At 36.1% G+C, this 20,483-nt stretch overlaps 1 long non-coding RNA gene across 1 annotated transcript in view; it reads left to right on the forward strand.

The window, feature by feature from the left end:
• Positions 1-3,976: 3,976 nt before the first annotated feature.
• Positions 3,977-20,483, forward strand: part of LOC123526317 (uncharacterized) — a 42,241-nt gene continuing 25,734 nt past the window's right edge. Inside the window, exons 1-2 of the long non-coding RNA XR_006681560.2 lie at positions 3,977-4,044; positions 17,387-18,045. This is a non-coding gene — a long non-coding RNA (uncharacterized LOC123526317). The remainder of the gene's footprint in view (positions 4,045-17,386; positions 18,046-20,483) is intronic.

The raw sequence follows: 20,483 nt of genomic DNA on the forward strand, positions 1-20,483 counted from the left end.
AAAGCTAATAGCACATATTTATATGTCAGAGTGATTCCAAGAAAGGTAAGTAGACTTTTATTTACATCAATGTATCATTATAAACTAGAAAGCATAAAGTGATAGAATATAACAGAGTCGTCTTATTCGGTTCAAATCTGATACTAAGTATTATTACTGAAACGAAGCTTTGGACTTGTTGAAAAAATGTGTAGGGAAACCCGCAAGAGTCAATAAGACTTTTAAAAAGCAGATTGAATAAAATGATAATGTTCACAATATGATATATTAGTCAAAACAAGCGATACAATGTTTTTTGTGACATTTTGAATATTTGGCAGGTGTATGACTGAATGCATAACTTCTAAATTGTTACTTTAAAACAAAATATGTAAGTGGACATTTGACCTCTATGCCATTCAACAATTGAGTGTGAAAAGAAATTTTTAAAAAATATGGATCAATTCAGCCTTTATAGAATTTCTATCATTTTGTTTCTGACATCAAAATATCTCGGTGTCGATAATGGGCCAATTCGTTTCACTTTTGCGGCGTACGCCGTTTCGCCGCGTGCATACGGCTAGACGTTCGTTTGGCTTGCCGGTACTACCCGGGTCTATCCGGCGTACGCCGATGTGCGCCGGTCTTGCGAGATAGGCAAAGCGGCGAATCATATATTTTCGCGATATAAAATCGGGTAAACATTTGGAAATTTGGGTTAACTACCAGTAAATGTAGAAACATACTGCAAGCACTATTTGCTGAGTTATTCAGAACAGGCTACAAGAAGAAATCATAATAAATTGGAAATTTATTTATTTGTATTCGCAGCTCAAGTGCCGGCGTACGCCGAAACGTTCGTTTATTATTAAACCGGCGAGATGTTTTTTTCTAGCCGCCCACGTGACCGGCGTGCCTCGGGTTGAGTGAAACGAATTGGCCCATACAGTCTGACCTTTCATGTAAGAGCCACGTCGACAGAGTATCTAAAAAGGCAACGAACATGATTGGCTTCATTCGACGTAATCTACAGAAGACCAGTCGGGAAACAAAGACACAAGCCTATATCAGTCTCGTCTTTCCTTCCCCTCTATCAATATTTAGCATAAATTGATATGTACTTGTTGGATGTTTGAAACAACCCGTCTGAAATATTTTTGCATTGCAGCTTCTTTTTGTCGTGGGCCTACTATGAAATGTGTGTCTCTGGGGCTGTGTTTTGGTGCTCTGTGCTTCAGAGAAATCTACCCTTACCTATTATCTTTTGTCCGTTTCACTCTCGAATACTGCTCAACTGTCAGGAACCCACACCAGAAGGTTTTGACAAGGAAGATAGAAATGGTACAACGGAGGGCTGCTCTCTTTACACCAAACCGGTAACATAACACCAGTAGTGTGTCTAATATATTGGAAGAGCTCAAGTGGGAAACCCTGGCATCACGTCGCTGCAAATATCAAGTCACTATGTTCAACAAGATAGTTCACCACCTTGTAGCCATAGACCATAAAGATTATCTTATACCGGCGAAGATTCTACCCAGATCCTCACACAGGAACAGATATCTACCATATGTAACATTAACTGACAGCTACAAGTACAGCTTTTTTCCCAGGAGTATCCCTACATAGAACTCTCTGTCAGCAACAGTTGAGGCCCCCTCTTTGGCATCGTTTAAGAGAGAGCTATCAAACCTGACCTTCTAAGGGGGCTCTGTCCAAATTACAAAGTAGCTCCAAATGAGGGACTTGAGCTATGTCGGTGGGGCTCCGTGCCCTGATACCGCCACGGAAGTCGAAATGGTCATTTCCTGATGGTGTGAATGTAGCTTGTCAACAATTTTCTAAACTTGTTTCTATCTTTTTACTTAGAACCATACATCCTTAGACCGATCTGCTTCTTACTTTATCTGTCAAAAACAATTTAATGCAGGCGAACCCTGACGAGTTTCACGGGATTTATGTTGGTAAGCGGACAGCAGATTTATCAACGTCTTTCAAAATAAATGAAACAGAGATAATATGTGAAGAAAATGTAAAGTTATTAGGAGTTGAAATTGATTCCCTCTTAAATTCTGACTTGCATGTCTCAAACATGTATAGGAAAGCTGCAAGTCAAATAAATATCCTAACAAGATTAAGTAAATCTTTAGGGCCAAAGTTCTAAAGTTTGATTTATAAAACTTTTGTTCGTTCAAATTTTAACTACTGTCCACTAGTATGGCATTTTTGTAGCACACAGAACACTGATAATTACAATATAGAGCACTGAAAATTGTTTATTGAGACTACAACCTATCATATGAAACCCTGTTTAGCAAAGCAAACATGCCAACACTCTATATAAACAGATTACAGCAATTAGCGATCGAGGTTTTAAAAGGTTTACAAAAAAAATCACCAATATATGTACAGGAACTTGTATCTATAAACTCGTCTTATTATTCTTACAGGAATGTAAATACGATAGAAGTACCAAGGGTTATAATTGAAACATACGGTAAGAAAAGCTTTCGGTTTGAAGCCGCCCAGGTCTGGAATAGTGTACCGAACGAACTGAGGACAACAACTGAATTCGGTGAGTTAAGACGACTGATTCAGACCAGGAGTGGCTTCGAATGCAAATGTTCAATGTGTTTCTAGTTATTTGCACTTTCATTCTACTTGTTTATGTAGTGTTTTTCAAATGTTTCAGTTTCTTTTCCGTTTTGTGATGCCGCTGCATGTTTTTGCAGCGTTTTGTTTTTCGTTCTCTTTACATACTCCTAGTCTTTGCTGATTAGAAGTTAATAGCTCTGCAGTTTATCCTTTTATTTTCTTATGCATATTTCCTTTCTCCTAGAAAGATCGATGTTATTAGTTCTTTTCGTTAATTTACTATGTGTATATGCTTGCATCTGATTAGCTGCTGCTGAAACAGACATGTACCTTACTGTTAGTCAGTAGTCAGTTAGTAAATAGGGTGTCATAACTATAATTTATCTGTATATGAAAACTTTCATTTTATGTATATGCTTAGCTTTCCAATTATTTTATTTTGACTTAACCATTGATTATGAATAATAATACAATATGTTTTTATCCCATTTTAATTTATTAACATGTCAGTAAATTTAGCATTAACATTTTAATAAATCTGCTTATAGTATACAGTAGCTTTGAATTTTTATGTTTTTTTACTTTTTTTTTTAATCTGCTCTTTTCAGTATGTGCTTTAAAGTGCCTACTGTTTAAACATTAATTTTATTTTGTATCTTAGCCTTAACCATGTACTTTTCTTACCCTTTTAGATTGTTTGTTTGTATTGTTTTAGGAAAATCATGTTATGTCGGAAACTAGCATATATTAGTTAATGTTTACATGTTTGTGAAAACCGACGCTAAATAAAGATTATCTTATCCAAAGAGCTATAAAAATAAATGTATTTTATACTTCTTTGTCTTATCTTATCTTATCTTATTTTATCTTATCTCATCTCATCTCATCTTATCAGCTCTTCTATATACTTTATCTTATAAAAGTAAAGGTAAAGGTAAGTTTTATTTACCATCGCTTGGTGAAACAATTAACATAAGCTCTATAGAGCTTTCCTGCGACCCTATATTAAGAGCAGTTAAACCCAATTATACCTCACCCCCAGCAATTTGCTGGTACCCATTTACAGCTGGGTTCACTGAGGCAATCGTGATAAAGTGTCTTGTCCAAGGACACACCGCAATGGGAGTAGCCAGGATTCGAACCAGAGGCCTTCATCTCCGTAGGAAAGCGTCTTAGCCCTCTCGACCACAATTGCGTCTTATCCTTGCGCATCGTCATAGAATCGTCAAGTCTGACAGTACTAATGTAAATGTGTAGATGTTATCTTATAAAAACAGTCACGTTTTAATTGTCATCATTTAATTGCATGGAAAAATCAATAGCAGTGCCTGTCCTTCAAGGCTAACTATAGTGGTAATTAACCTAACTTTTTACTGAAGTTGCTTCCCTTTGTTAAAAATCCGCCTTTTGCTGGGACGCTGGCGTGGTACCTGATGCTGGGAAAGAATTTACCCATTTTAAGTCTTTATGGTATAAAACTACAGTATTTGAAAATGTCTTATGATTGTAATATGTATATGCCCTGAATTGTTGATAAAATTTGCAAGTGTCATTCTTCATTTGTACTGTACAAGTTAGAAACTTTGATCATAAGGCCAAAAAAAAATAGTTGTGTTTCTGGTGGCATAGCCAAAAGATAGCTATTTCAATGACATTTTATAAAAAAATACATTTCCTATTTTTCAAAATGTTGTCAAAATTCTTAAGGCAATACCTTTCTAAAAATGTTAAGAAATTAATTGAATTTACAGCCCTTTTTTTATAGTTTTGGGGAAGGGTGGAGGGTCCTTTCAGAAGGGGAAATTTGCGTTGTAAAATACCAAATTGGGGAATTTTTTATATATATATATATATATATATATATAAAAAACAACACAGATTGAGTAAGATCAAGGCTCTTTCACACTTTAAGCCATGACTTGAGCCAATTGCAAAATCTTGGGACCATTTCATACCCTAAAGTGCCAGAATTAGAAGCCATTATTTTTTTTAAATCTCTATTTCATTTTATACTTTTACCAAGCAATTTGCCCTTGAACCATTTCATCCTAATATCACATTGAATCAAAAATAGTTTTTAATCTTCTCATTAAAATGTTAAATCATTTTTCAAGAACACTTTCATGTCAAAGCTAAAGTAATTGCTCAATGTATGAAATTATTCCTTTAATAGTTTGCAATTTTTGAATTATCTCCCTTTAATGGGCATTTTTCACTACTTAGATGTTTATAAAGCATTGATATTTAGTTCTTTATTTTTGGCCTTTGTATTTCAAACTTAATATAAGGTCATTTATCAAAAATAGAGTTGTCCTTTTTTATTTTATGACTTTTAAAAAGCTTTTTAAATGCTTTTAATTGCGTTATATATAAATCTCAATTTACAATCCATTTCATACATAGTACTGTATAGCGAAAATACCACCTAAAGGTATGATTAGCACTTTGTTTCTTCACTGAAATTTAACTAACGCGAGCGGAATTGGGCGGGCCGAAATGTTTACGCCTAGACTGAAATGAACGCGATTGAAATCTTCGCGTCGACTGAAATGAACGCGACTGAAATCATTTCACGATCGCGCAAATTGTTTGTAAGCCGTTCGACTTAACAATATTTCAGATTTTTTCGTTCATTGCTTCCGCGAATCGGCTTGTTATTAAATAAATATATCCGCGAATCGGATTGTTGTAGGTAAATATATCCGCGAATCAGAAATTCTGGAAAGTGAAATTCCCGATGACCGACACAAACGGTAATATCTGAGATGTTCGGATTGCGGCGTTTCTTGAAGCGGTGTTTTGAACGCATATACATTCAAACCTATTAATCCATCGGCGGTGGAAATTTTCGCTGATAAAAACGACTTGCATTTGGGGAATTTTTAGTGCAGTTGGGGATAAAAGTACATTATTTTGCCTGGGGAATGGGGCCGAATTTCGGCCCCAAAATCGGCGTAAAAAAAGGGCTGATTTATTGCAAAAAAGATTCTGCTCCATAAAATTGTTTCTCCTACTTTTTCTCTCTTGATGCAAGAAAAAATGTAAACAAAAGAGAGACCACTACTTCCAACAAAGGGATAAGTTCCAGAATGCATAATTAGTAATGTTTTAGTTACTTACCCTTTAGTGATGATAGACCATAAAAAATACAGGAAGTGAATAATTGCTTCTCCCTTATAATTTCATAACTTCCGGTGCGCATGCGCAGTGAACACTACGATTCGAAGTTTTGGAGGCAGATTGCTTGTGAGTTGATAATGATTTAATTTCTGCAGTAATAAAATAGTTGTGAGGTAAACCATCATCTGTAGGAATTTCTTTTTGTGTGCTGCTGTATTTATGAAAATTGAAAATCATTTCCAACTTTCTATGTTACAAAATAAAAGCAAAGATTCACCGCCGATTTTGTTCCTCAAGAACTTGTCTTTTCCATAAAAAAAATCACGAGTGTATTTACGAATTTTCAAGTGAGTTGCACTTTCTACTTTCAATCGATAGCCGCCATATTTGTTTACATTAAAGGTCAAGGTCATTGAAATACCTACAAAAGAAGTAAAGTCGGTACCGTAGGTCGGTATTTTTTTTTTTAGCATTATTATAAAGTAAATTTATGCAGCTAATATCGCAGTCCGAGGTGACATACCACCTAATGTATTAAACAAGCCTGTATTCAACATAGCCACTTGATTTTTGATAAGCTAAAATCAGTTACGTGTAGCATATTTTATCAATACTAGGATCATTGTCACTAGAATCTTATGAACGCAAGATTGCAGTGTATGCACATTCCATAACATCCATAACCTTGACAGTGTTCCCATTCACGTAAATATGTATGTTTTTCATGCACAGATTTCACATTCCACGTAAAGAAAAAGTCTCCCAAGGGTGAAATCACGCAAAGAAAAATAAAACAGACATCATTGTGTTTAATCAATATTCAGTAATATCGCCGTCGTGTACCTTCACTTTAATTAAAATATTTATTCAATTCCGATGCAGATTGACAGTTTACTTTCATTTTCGATTCATTTTGGTAACCCGGATGCCTGACGTAGTGGACTGGTACTAAAACTCGATAATGAGATATCGGTAATGTACGGAAATCATTCACTTTCGCGGTACACAGTCAACCACGCAATTTTACATCACATGTTTTGTCTGCAATGAAATGGCCAGGCAGCGAACAATTTCCCGACATGTTTGTAACTGCCGGTGGGAATATGCAACATTTATCAACACAGCCCAAACAGCATGAAACTGACAACAACCCCCAGACCCTGTTCCCATTTCCCAAAGGTGTAAAGCGTCCAGAAAACCACTGCTATATAAACATGCAACATGCTATGTCAGTTGAGATGGCATACCCTTGAAGATAGGAGATCTGATTCACGCCTCCTTATGTTCTTAAAGATAGTGAATGGTTTGGTTGCTGTGCCACTCCCTCCCTATGTCAGCCCACCATCCCGTCTGACAAGACATATGCATCCCCACTCCTATACTCAGATCCTCATTCCCAGTAATTACTATAAGTACTTTTTCTTTCCAGCCACCATAGTGCTTTGGAATTCCCTTCCAGTACAACTTGTGCAAGCCCCCACCCTGAATCAGTTTAAAGGGCCGACTTGGCTATAAATTAGCTTCCAGAGTCTTGTGGTTTCAGGGCCCTCAATCGACTGTTTTTACCGCCAAATTTCGGCTGCTTCCCCCACTGAAAAGGTATTATTTTTTCCCCCTTACAGGTTTAAAAATCCCCCCCTGAATGTCCTGGCCATGCTGAAAAAAATTTGATCAAAATCGGACAAGAAATAGCCAATTTATAGATAATTATCTGTATGTATATCACCAAATATTGCTTTTAAATTGTTTTTACCATAAGCTTAATATAAATATTAATGAAAATTTCTTAAGATATAGGTTGTCTGATAATTCCCCCGTTTGGCAAAATCAAAGCGAAATTCCCGCGCCTGAGGGCTGCGGACCCCTTCCCCCAAAGTTGAGTGAGGGCCCTGGGTTTTCCCTGACATTAATGCCCATTTTATCATAATGTTTATCGCATTTCAATGATCAGCCATTACCAGGTACACACTAAGGCAATAATGCTGGACATGGTTGCTCACTGACCATCTGGGTTCCTCTCAGAGAATATGTTCATGCTCCAGTGTGGAATTGCACTTGTGATACAGAAAAAATATTCAATCAAATGTCATGTGCAATGATATATATACCAGTAATTCGATAATTTACAGTTCAATCACAGTGAATCATTTGTAGTACAATCACTGGGTCTGGGAACTAAAACCCCCATTACTTAGTACTTGAGTTTCTGTTTTTCTGAAATATATCTTTCATCGTTTTCATCATTGGGGTTAGTTTTTTATAAAACACATACTAAGATCTATTGTATTTCAGAGTAATTAAATGTGATACATTTTGTGTATTAGTAATATTTTTACATAAATATGAGAAATTTATGGATTTAGAGTCAACTCGTCCCCTAGTCAACTCGTCTCCCAGTCAACTCGTCCACTATTTGGTCATTTCGTCCCCCTCGGTGATTTCAAATTGGTCATTTCGTCACCCTTTTGAGGTGACACCATACATTACTATCTATGTGCATGACTGAGATGAATGTGACGAAATTAATTTATTTAAATAAATATAAGACAACTAAGGAGAGCGTTGGTCTACGGATCACGGGGTCGACAGTCCGAAACCCGGGCAGGGCGTATATTCTCCGTGACGATTTGATAAAAGGCATTGTGTCTGAAATCATTCGTCCTCCACCTCTGATAATTCATCTGGAGAAGTTGGCAGTTACTTGCGGAGAACAGGTTTGTACCGGTACAGAATCCAGGAACACTTGCTAGGTTAACTGCCCGCCGTTACATGATTGAAATACTGTTGAAAAACGGCGTTAGACCCAAAACAAACTAACAAAATAACACAATTATGAATGTGATAATAGTCCGGGCTTTTCCCCCTATAAATCTACCCTCCCCCCTCACTCCCGGTTAAAAGGAGGTAATCCCAAAGCATAAAAAACAACTGTCTTTATTCCAGATTCCCAAAATTTAATGAGTGTTACCTTTTTTTCTTCTTTTAGTTTTGATGAAGTGTATGTATATTTTGGTTACCAAAGGAACAGTTATACTGTTTAACAATGACTGAAATGCTTTATTATGCAATCTATTAATATTTTACTCTCAGAGATATTTATACAGCATACATGCTTGGTGTGAAATTTCAACATGTAACAACACACACCTGATTCCGAAAACTGACCGAATTAATTGCTCTCTTGCAATTCATGCTGGGCGTAATGGCCATTAAATTTCCATGTTATAGCTGTAAGCAGATAACTGGTAAAAGTTGCCTGGAGAACCAAGTCGGCCCTTTAAGCAGGGTGTGACCAAACTTGTACACAATGCTTAACATGATAGACCTGTTTTTCAACTGCTTTTATCTGTACATACTTCTTGTTTTTAACACTATCAACTGTATTCGTGCTTGCAATACACAGGATTTTCCCGGACGCAGGTCTTCTGCGTCCCTGACGCGCTTTTACTGCTTTGAACTCGCATTTTTCAGTGCCTCTGCGTCCACTGGACCCGTAAAATCGGTCACGAAACTCCTTTGCACTGAAGCCTCCTTTGTGAGATACCCATGTATAATGCGCAGATTTTTTACCCCCGGGACCACCCCCGAATCGTGGGTGTGCATTTATACACAGGTATAGACGATTTTCCAACTTCAAAACAAATTTTGTTACCGATGTTCGCCATTTTTTTTAAGGGAAACTACTCTCCGCGTTAACTGTCACCGCTGAAATCTAAGATTGCCGTTACATTCTGTAAAAGATCGAATGGTTTATTTTTCTTTCAAACAAAATTAATTTCATATAAATTTAGAAGTATTTTGATAAAAGAAATATAATTAAATCACAAAAATTATGATACTAATTAAAGATCGAGTATTATCTTTAACCGAGATCAAACTGTGAACAACATAATTGGCAGGAGGTGACATGTTAATTGCCGGTAATTACTGGCTATTTGATCGTAACAGAGAATATCACACCTTTTGTTACCGGTCTTAATTGAGAAGCTCATGACATTTTGAAAGATACCATTCCGAAATATTGAATCATCTGCTATCTAACTTAAAAAGAAACAAGTTCGTTCGGTTTTAGGGTAAATTTTTATAGTAATAATGTCCATTTTCAAGATCAGTAATTTGATGACCCTTTAAAAATTATTAGGGACCCTTAAATTAGCAGCCATGGGAGTCCACGGACTCCCAGATAAAAAACCCGAGGAAAAACCCTGAATACACATCATGTATTACTTTTATCCTCCTATCCAATCTACTTTTAACTTCTTGTACAGGCGCACAGCTGCACATAATACTCGCAGAGAGGAGTGCTGCAGTATAAATAGATAGATATATAGACTAGAATGGGCAACAGAATTTTAGCGGCTGCACTATGTCACAAAGAATACTTAGAAAATTGTTTATTTCTTTTATTTGATCACTTTAATTTTGTCACCCCCACTTTTAATGTTTCACCCCCAGATTTGTTTGGCTGGAGGTGAAAACCCCCCCGGGCAAAAAATGTAGTGGGAACACTGCTTGAGAATATATCACCTTTGGCTGAGCTAGCAATTGCTATTATGTACTTGACCGTATGATAGTTATATAGTAAATTCTGGTAAAATTTCACTTGTACGTACAAGCTTTGGGACAACCTGGGGAATACGACAAATTGAATTTGCCACCCCTGCTAACCCACCCATTAGATGCATCCACATACTCAGTGTTTCAACCCAGCTTATATAGGAGACCTGAATATGTCTGACATTTCAACAGGTTTGAAATCCGCATACACTACACTATTAAGTGGTTATCAATATTGAGAAACATTTTCTCTTTGTGACAGCCACAGACAACCACCGAACATAGGTATTTGCAACCTTTTTCTAAATAATCCCTTAAAAGGATGTAATTCATGTGAAGTAAAGCATTTAAAAAAATCCACGTGAGGTATTTGAAGATGAGTTTCAACTGTTATATAATTTACATATATCTTTATTAAGAGCGATATCAAGGAAACAACCTCTAAGTCTTAAGGCATTCCCTTGTATATTTATCCTTGTTCAACTTTCCACTTCGTATTCCTTCCCCACCCCTGACCCCATTTTGCCCCTTACCATTTCCTTCCCCTTCATCAATATTTAGCTTATATTAATATGTACTTGTTGGATGTTTGAAGCAACCCATCTGAAATATTTTTCCATTACAGCTTCTTTTTGTTGTAGGCCTACTAATTAAATGCGTGGCTCTGGGGCTGTGTTTTTGGTGCTCTGTGCTTCCGAGAAGTCTACCCTTACCTATTATCTTTTAAGATTTTGTAGCAAAAATACAAAACTTTATAAACAATAATGTGGATGTATGATTTAATAATGCCTGAAAATGACCGTCTGTATCAGGGCTTCCATTAGGATTCAATTTCATGGAGTCAGGACTGCCTAACATTCAGATTTTGGAGTCCCTCTTAAATTTTCTTGGAGTCGTACGTAGTATCACTTTGTACAATGACCTTCAATATCATCATCATCATCATCATCATCATCATTACTATCATCATTATATCTAACTGGTTCAGAACAATGTGTAAAGTAATAGAATAAAAGGACCACTAAGAATGATTAGAAAACATTTTATTTAACAAAAAATATTTTATTGTTTTATTATACGTATAGCAAGTTAGCAACAGCCAGCATTTTATTAAAATCAACAGACTTACTGTTGTTCAGCTACATAACGAAAATCCACTTTAAAAAATCTAAAGTACATTTTACTTGGAGTAGAATTATGTCAAATTACATCATTCACCTGGCAATACTCAACCAGTTAACTTTCATCCCACATCAAAGAAAATAAAGGAAAATTTTGCCGACACCTCCCTTTGAAGCCACGTGCTGGTGTCATCAAAATGTGTCAAAGATATCAGTTCTTAATCGGAGAAAAATTGAATATTTTATTTTTTTCTCTAAAAAATACTGTAAAAATAGGATTTATCATTAACGAAAATCCAAAGTAAGTAGCAAATTTATTACCGATTGAAAAAAATGTTTTAATTTAAACTGGATGTGAAATGTCAATTGCTAGAAGAAAATACCGTATTTTGGTGTGTATGGGTCGCGGTAATGTATAGTCCGCATCTAATTTTTGCTCTGGAAATGGTCGGAAAATTTAACTTCTAGCGTATTAGTCGCAGTTAAATTTCGGATTTTTTCCCCAGCAATATTTAATATTTACTGGCAAAAAAGTTATGGCGGCGGCCATATTGATGCCGCGGACTGAATTATTATCAGAACCTGATTGGTGGAAATCGGACAGTGTTGTTTTCGTTCCCAACCGTTTCGTACCAACAGTAGTATCGGTAACAGATTATATCAAAGAAAAGCGGCTTTTTGACACTAATTGGCAGCAGACGGTTTGCGTTTACATTCTGTTATCATGCAAGTTTAAGTGTGAATTGTTTGCACAGCAATTATAACAACTTTCCGTGTCATGTAATTAACCGCGTTCTTTTGATTCTGAGTAAAAAGATTAACAAAATATCTCTTTTTGGATTTTTTTCTTTTATTTAAAAATCAAAAGTAAAAAATTATCTTTCAAGTTTTTTAATACGCTAAGAATTAGTATAAACAATGTTTGGAATGGAGGACGGATCTGTCCAGATTTTATCCAACCCGGAGTACATGTCAATGGCGTCCAGTAAAACGAAAGTAGAAACAAACGTAATTCAGTCTGCAAAAACATCTTTGAATTAAAGTCATTCGTAATTTGAATAGTCTGTATGGGTTATTTAAGATATATTTTATTGAAAGTAACCGCTATTGGTTGAAAAGCCGCCGATATTGATATTTTTTATCCATTTTGTTCGTTCGTAACAGATGCACGTAATTTTGCGAGAGCTATGGTCAGAAAATTGGCCCGAAAAAAAAAACTGCTGGCAATGTTCTGTCGTATAGGTCGCAGGAACTTTTTCAGGCAGCAGAATGGGTAGAAAAAGTGCGACCTATACACACTGAAATACGGTAGTTACTTGCTGAGGTTTTTTCTGATGAAATTTTCGATATATTTTCCACAATTAGTTACTTTGCCTTCCGACTTCGGAGCTTGTTTCACCAACTTTATCCGAGCCGAATGCATGTAATGTTTTATTGTCAGCAATTAGCGCCTTCTAAACATGTCAACTGATCTGGATAACGGTTTACATTTACAGACGGTCTCTATCAAACACGATGCTTTCACACTTGTCTCACACTTCAAATACTGCAGGCAGTTTTTACGAGGCTGACAAGAGTTGTTAAACCCCTTTGATTAGTTTCGGGGCGGAGCTTATCACGTCATTCACGTGAAGTTACATCATGGTGTATTGATTTTGTCGTCCTTTGAAAATATTGGAAGTCCTTGGTACGCCTCTGGCTTTGTGTATTTGCGTACAGATCATAATTTTTGGCGTATTTTACGCCGGGATGCCGCTTAATGGAAGCCCTGGCTCTGTAATTACAGACCATGACAGGTAAAGGTTTATTGCCAAGAATTTTGAAATCTTGCAGGGGTCCTGAAATAAGCTGTCCGAGTTGTCCGATTCGTGGATTCCTCGGTCCGGACAAGCAGTTTTTAGAAGTTGGCTTGTCCGGGGACAAGTAAAATTTCCGTGGAAAACATTTTATAAAAACGAAACTAATCGGCGTCATCTGTGATTTTCCCATGCCTAAAGGCAATATCTAATCTGTTTGTGATCATTTATGACCCTTAAATTATCAAAACAAAAATGTATGCAGCCATTTATAGACACATGGACTGGTTTACTACATTTAATGATCATTATTGGAAATTTAAACCGTGAAGTTGAAAATGAGTGCCAGTCTGGGGATTCCCGTTATCTACTTTCATTTTTGATTTTCAGAAAATCCATTAGCTAGGTTACGCCATGTAAAAAAGTTTAGTAGCCAAAATCTGTGGCTTAATTTTTCGAGTCGATTGTTTTGACATTTAACAACTCGAACAGCTTATTTCAGGACCCCTGAAAGACCAGTGCAGTATTCAGTGAGGGTAAAAGTTCTAGGCATACTGAGATTATTTTTGTCAATGGCATGTGTTCAAGTGTTCTTAATTATTCTCTACTCACTAAACTTGCTAGTCATAACATATTTTCAAGTGGATGTTCTAGTCACTAAGCTTGCTAGTTATAACATATTTTCAAAAGGATGGTTCTAGTCATAACATAAAAACTTTATATAAGTTAAAATAGAGGTCAACAGAAGTGTATGTTTGTATTATTTGTTTATTCAGTAATGATAATGCTGATCCTTTCCTTTTTAAACTAAAAGGTATGGACAAGTTCTTCTTTGGTACGGACAAGTGGATTTGTGGGCCCAACTTGTCCGTGGACAAGTAGACTCTGAAAATATTTCAGGACCCCTGTCTTGGTACATTTATTTTAGAAAATGCCTATGAAAAACTGCCAATAACAAGCATATATCATCAGTAAAAAATAACGTATACCATAAATATAGCCCTCTTCTGTTAATTGCTACGCTTTCCTATTTGATGATGCGATGACTAATAAAGTGTAGGACTTCATGTAGTCCTGGCTTCCAAAACTATATGCCGCTTTTTTATATATTTTTTTTTCATAGTTGCGGCTTTAGAGTTTTGGACCAGGCCTACTATGAAACCATACCAAAATAAAAAGTTGTCCAATTTTTCGTTGCACACATACCATATAACCCCGTTTAAACGCCCCCGGGAGCGATGCATTTTACGAAAAATTTGATCCAAACAATGTCAGTAACTCGTATAAACGCCCCCCTATTCATCCCAATTCACGCACTGACATAACCCGATACGTAATCGTACTGTTTAAAGTCGCGCGCTGAGTGACATCATCTGAGTTAAATTCGATCAATACTGTAGCGTTTATAGCGTGGCATATTCAGTACTTACACACACTGACACAGTAGATTTATTTGTGCCATGACTGTTGACGTGTTTAAAAGTTTGTGTTAATAAAGTGTTGTTTTTTTTTGAAATTCATTTGTATTGTTATGGAATTGTTATTATCTGGATATTATTGTGTTGGATCTAGGACCAATTTTTGAAGGTAAGATTTTTTTATTTTCCCCCAAAAACGGGGGGTGGGGGGGGGGCGTTAATTAGAGGGGGGCGTTAATACGGAGTTATATGGTAGTCAGCTGAAATTTTGAACGAAGACTACATCAGTTAACACAATTTATCAAATTCTGCAAGCAAATCTTAAAATAAAATCGCCGATTTTTACAAGTCACTGTTAGATCAGCATCATTTCGGCAGCCATTGTTGTGTAGCAACAACAAGATTCTTGCATGACGTAACTGCGCAAGCAGCTAAAAATATACATGTAGAGCACCTTGTAAACAAAAGAAATGATTTATACATACAAGTTCTCTTAAGGATTTATCTATGAAAGTAATAATTCAAACCAATTTCAATAAAAAATAATTGGGTCAACCAAACCGATTTTTTTATACGCCCATTTGAAAAACGGGACGTATTATGGGAACGCCCCTGGATTCGGCGTCCACAGACCTTGTCCTAAACCGGATGTAAACAAATGTTTTAGGTAGAGTTAGCATCGGTCCTATTTTTCGAACTAATAATAATATGGAATCTGTCAAAACAGTGAATAAACATTTATCATTTAAGTAATTAAATTCAATAAAAAGTTAGATACAAAATTTCTGTCCAACAAATAAAATTTTCTTATCAGAAAAAGCAGAACTGTTACTAAATATTGTGATATTAATGACCAACGTCATATCGTTCATCTGCAAGAATGGCCAAACATTACAGAAGTCCACCCGCGAAACCTGACTTTAATTAATGAGCAAAACATTAAACATAGGTCAAAACTATTAAACTGAGCACTATGAGAACTGCAAAGCTTAGATTCCATAAAGAAAACAGTACAAAAATAACAGGCTTGCATTTTTGTATCATAAGTTGTTGCTGGTGATCCGTGGTTCGATGTGTGAATCGTCAGCCCCGACTAGCGGATCTGATCGGATCGCCACTTATCTGACGATCCACAGCTCTAAGCATTTGAGCCTAGGACCCTCAAACTTAGTATGGAAATTGGCCCTGACTAGGTCAAAAGGGACTGTTACAAGAAAATGTTTATCCTGATTATATTTAATGTTTATGCCTATGTGCTCTATGTCAAAACTTGATTATATAATTTTGAGCAATGGTACTCCAGTGAGTGATACAGGGCCAACATGGCCTCTTGTTTAATACATTGAACTTGTTAGGAATATTTTCCGGATGAAGTGAAGCAAGCATATTAGATAATCACTTAAGTTGTAAACTTATGTTATTATACCCTGGTGTCATATTATTCTTCCAGTAATCAGAGAGTTATTAAATCAAAAGTAATCATAATTACAGGTAGAAAATTCACTGTAATTGATTAGATTAAATTACATGTAATCAGATTGAGGTGAGTAATCAAATACATTTACAGGTGATTACAATTGCTGTATTTGATTACCCCAAAGTCTGTCATGATATGACTCATTTATCATTTATGTCTGAACTGTATGTTTCAAACTGGACTATTTTCAAATGACCATTTATTTCTGACCGTCAGTCAAAACTAGGGCTGTCATCGATAGAAACGATATCGATGTATCAACGATTTTTTTTGGTCGATCGATTATTGATTCCCATTTTCAAAAATCGATGTATACAGGGAGAAAAAACTACCCAAATAAACACTCAGACCCTAAAAACAACTTAAGTTCACAAAGTTGTAAATTTGGATGAATGCAAAAAAGGAGTGAAGGCAAAATAAAAATGAAAGATGTTATTAATTTTTATGTATTTCTTTTATTTCATAAATACAAATACAACACAATCAAACAGAAATATGGAAAGTGGGCAATAAAACTTAAAATAGCATTTACAGGAAGGTATATAGTATTATATGAACAAATAGGTCGTTAATCTAACTTAATAATCAATATATCGATGTATCGTCGATATTTGTCTTCTGATATATCGGTATCGTCGATACGCCTAAGACCCAATCAATGACAGCCCTAGTCAAAACTGGATTTTAATCTTGATTCTCTAGTGAAATTTGCTATCAAAATTTCAATCTCGTACGCAGTGGGGATCGAAAAATATTTTGTGAACATAAGGTCATTTCATTTCTCTGTTTATTTAAACTTGGGTGTAAATGTTATCATACCTATTATTCAGTGTATCTTTTTGATACTGATGCATGGGTTGTTTTGCTTCAGTTAAATGTCAGCTTTAACTGATCTAAAACATGATAATACTTTTGACATCAAAATATTTAAAAAGGAGATTTGAGCTATGCCATAAGAAAACCAATGTAATGGCATTGTGACCAGCATGGATACAGACCAGCCTCTGCAGCCACGCAGTCTGGTCAGGATCCATGCTGCTCACTAGTATTTTCTCTAACTGCATTAGGCTTTGAAAGTGATAGCTTGGGTCCTGACCAGTCTGCTTGGATGCGCAGGCTGGTCTGGATCCATGCTGGTCTCACAGCCACTATGTTGGTTTTCTCATGGCGCGGCTCATTTATTTTTTTCCCTTGGATTTATTGTCATGGATTCACTCAAGCACTACAGCATTGAATAGGAGAAGCGTACCCTGTAAATAGTAAGGATATTTTAAAATTTGTGTTGGTTGTACTGGTACAAAATGCATCTTTTGTATACTTCAGCTGCTCAATAGAAGAAGTTCAGTGAAAGAAGTAACAAGAAAGTACAGAAGAAATGCAAGGAAAACTAGTTTAAGACATTTAGTTATAAAGGAAAATTGGACAGTGCGGAGACTAATGAAGCAAAAGGAGTCAAAAGTTGTTAAAAGGTGGAGCATTCTCTCTCAAGCCAAGGAGTTCTAAGCATTCTGAAAAAAAAAGAAGATGAAAGTGATGACATTGTGAATAACTGAATGACTGGATGGTAAATTAATCTTGCAAGTTCAGATCGGATAAAACCTTAGTATTGTTCAGATTCTGAAGACATCACTTACATTAATACAAATGAAATTTTTGATGTTATAACACTGCTCATATCATTGATAGGGAGTGAAACTTTTGATAATGATTGTCCAAAATGTTAAAATGATGTAAAGGGGCATTTAGATGGACTTTGTGCACTGGAATACGAAGACAGAGGAGATAGTAAAGTCTGCAAAAGTTCTAACCATTATGGGTTATATGCAGTGATAGTACATGGAGGAGTGTCAAGAAAGCAATCTAGGCTCTTAACATTCTTTTACATAAAACCAGTGAGAAGGCACCTGAGAATTGCAAGTTTGAGGAGAATTGTAAAATGGCATTTCACATCAAGGATAATGAAGGCAGGCATGAATACAAAGGTAAATATTGATTGAGCTGTCTGCCATATAGGTCAACAGTTTGAGGCCCCTTATGCCCCCTTTTACTGGCAAAGTTCTAAATAAGAGTCAAGCACTGATTTTAAGATTGTATTTTAGAAAACTACCTGGAAAAGCAAAAAGGGTATGACAGTATCAGAAGCAACTGGATTTATTATTAAGGTAATCTGATGCCTCAATATATATTAAAATGCCATCCAGCTAGCTTACGGAAGGTCGGTGGTTTTACCTGGGTGCCCGCTTGTGATGAAATAATGCACGGAGGGGCACCTGGGGTCTTCCTTAACCATTAAAGCTGGAAAGTTGCCATATGACCTATCGTGTCGGTGTGATGTTAAATCCAAAAAAAAAAATATATATATATATATTAAAATGGAGGGTACATATAAATGTATTGTTGTATTACATTTAAAAAGGGAGAAAAAAGTAAAATGCTCTTTGTATGTAATTTTTTTATGCCCCCAATGAGTGTTGGGGGCATTTAGATTTGGTCTTGTCAGTGCGTGTGTGTGCATCTGTCCAAAGTTCATGACGCGCCTAGCTCAAAAAGTATTTGATATAAATTAATGAAACCTTGCATGAGTCTTGATCATGATATGAACTTGTGCATTTTCTATTTTTTTTATGGCTCTGCCCTCTAATTTTTAGCTCATCTGATTTTTTGAAAAAAAATGATGAGTTATTGTCATCACTTGAGCGGTTGTCGGCGTCGGCGTCGGCGTCGGCGTTGCCTGGTTAAGTTTTATGTTTAGGTCAGCTTTTCTCCTAAACTATCAAAGCTATTGCTTTGAAACTTGGAATACTTGTTCACCATCATAAGCAGACCCTGTCATCAAGAAACATAACTCCATCTTGCTTTTTGCAAGATTTATTGCCCCTTTTGGACTTAGAAAATATCAGATTTCTTGGTTAAGTTTTATGTTTAGGTCAACTTTTTCTCTTAAACTATCAAAGCTATTGCTTTGAAACTTGCAACACTTGTTCACCATCATAAGCTGACCCTGTACAGCAAGCAACATAACTCCATCCTGCTTTTTGCAATAATTATTGCCCCTTTTGGACTTAGAAAATCATTTTCTTGGTTGAGTATTATGTTTAAGTCAACTTTTCTCATAAACTGTCAAAGCTATTGCTTTAAAACTTGCAACAGTTTTTCACCATCATAAGTGGACACTGTACATCAAGAAACATAACTCTATCCTGCTTTTTGCAAGAATGATGGCCCTTTTTAGACTTAGAAAATCATGGGTAGGACAATATTTCTATTACACAAAAAAAATCAGATGAGCGTCAGCACCCGCAAGGCGGTGCTCTTGTTAGAGTTATGGCCCCTGAAATAGTCAAAAATGCAAATTTTCACTTTGTGACTCGCCAAGCTCAAGAAGTATTTGATATAGATTCATGAAATCTTGCATGAGTCTTAATCATGATATGAACTTGCGCACTTCCTATTTTTAGCTCACCTGAGCAATGCTCAGGTGAGTTTTTGTGATCGCTCGATGTCCGGCGTCTGTCTGTCGTCTGTCGTCTGTCTGTCGTCTGTCAACATTTAGCTTGTGTATGCGATAGAGGCTGTATTTTTCAACTGATCTTCATGAAATTTGGTCAGAATGATTATCTTGATAAAATCTAGGCCAAGTTCGAAACTGGGTCATCTGGGGTCAAAAACTAGGTCATAAGGTCAAATCAAAGAAAAACCTTGTGTATGCGATATAGGCTGTATTTTTCAATTAATCTTCATGAATTTTGGTCAGAATGATTACCTTGATGAAATCTAGGCCGAGTTCGAAAATGGGTCATCTGGGGTCAAAAACTAGGTCACTAGGTCAAATCAAAGAAAAACCTTGTGTATGCAATAGAGGCTGTATTTTTCAATTAATCTTCATGAATTTTGGTCAGAATGATCACCTTGTTGAAATCTAGGCCGAGTTCAAATATGGGTCATCTGGGGTCAAAAACTAGGTCACTAGGTCAAATCAAAGAAAAACCTTGTGTATGCGATAGAGGCTGTATTTTTCAATTGATCTTCATGAATTTTGGTCAGAATGATTACCTTGATGAAATCTAGGCCGAGTTTGAAAATGGGTCATCGGGGGTCAAAAAGTAGGTCACTAGGTCAAATCAAAGTAAAACCTTGTGTATGCGATAGAGGCTGTATTTTTCAATTGATCTTCATGAATTTTGGTCAGAATGATTACCTTGATAAAACCTAGGCCAAGTTCGAAAATGGGTCATTTGGGGTCAAAAACTAGGTCACTAGGTCAAATCAAAGAAAAACCTTGTGTATGTGATAGAGGCTGCATTTTTCAATTAATCTTCATGAATTTTGGTCAGAATGATTGCCTTGATGAAATCAAGGTCAGATTTGAATATGGGTCATCTGGGGTCAAAAACTAGGTCACTAGGTAAAATCAAAGGAA

The sequence above is a fragment of the Mercenaria mercenaria genome, chromosome 14 (genome assembly GCF_021730395.1).
Source record: "Mercenaria mercenaria strain notata chromosome 14, MADL_Memer_1, whole genome shotgun sequence".
Classification (NCBI taxonomy): Eukaryota; Metazoa; Mollusca; class Bivalvia; order Venerida; family Veneridae; genus Mercenaria; species Mercenaria mercenaria.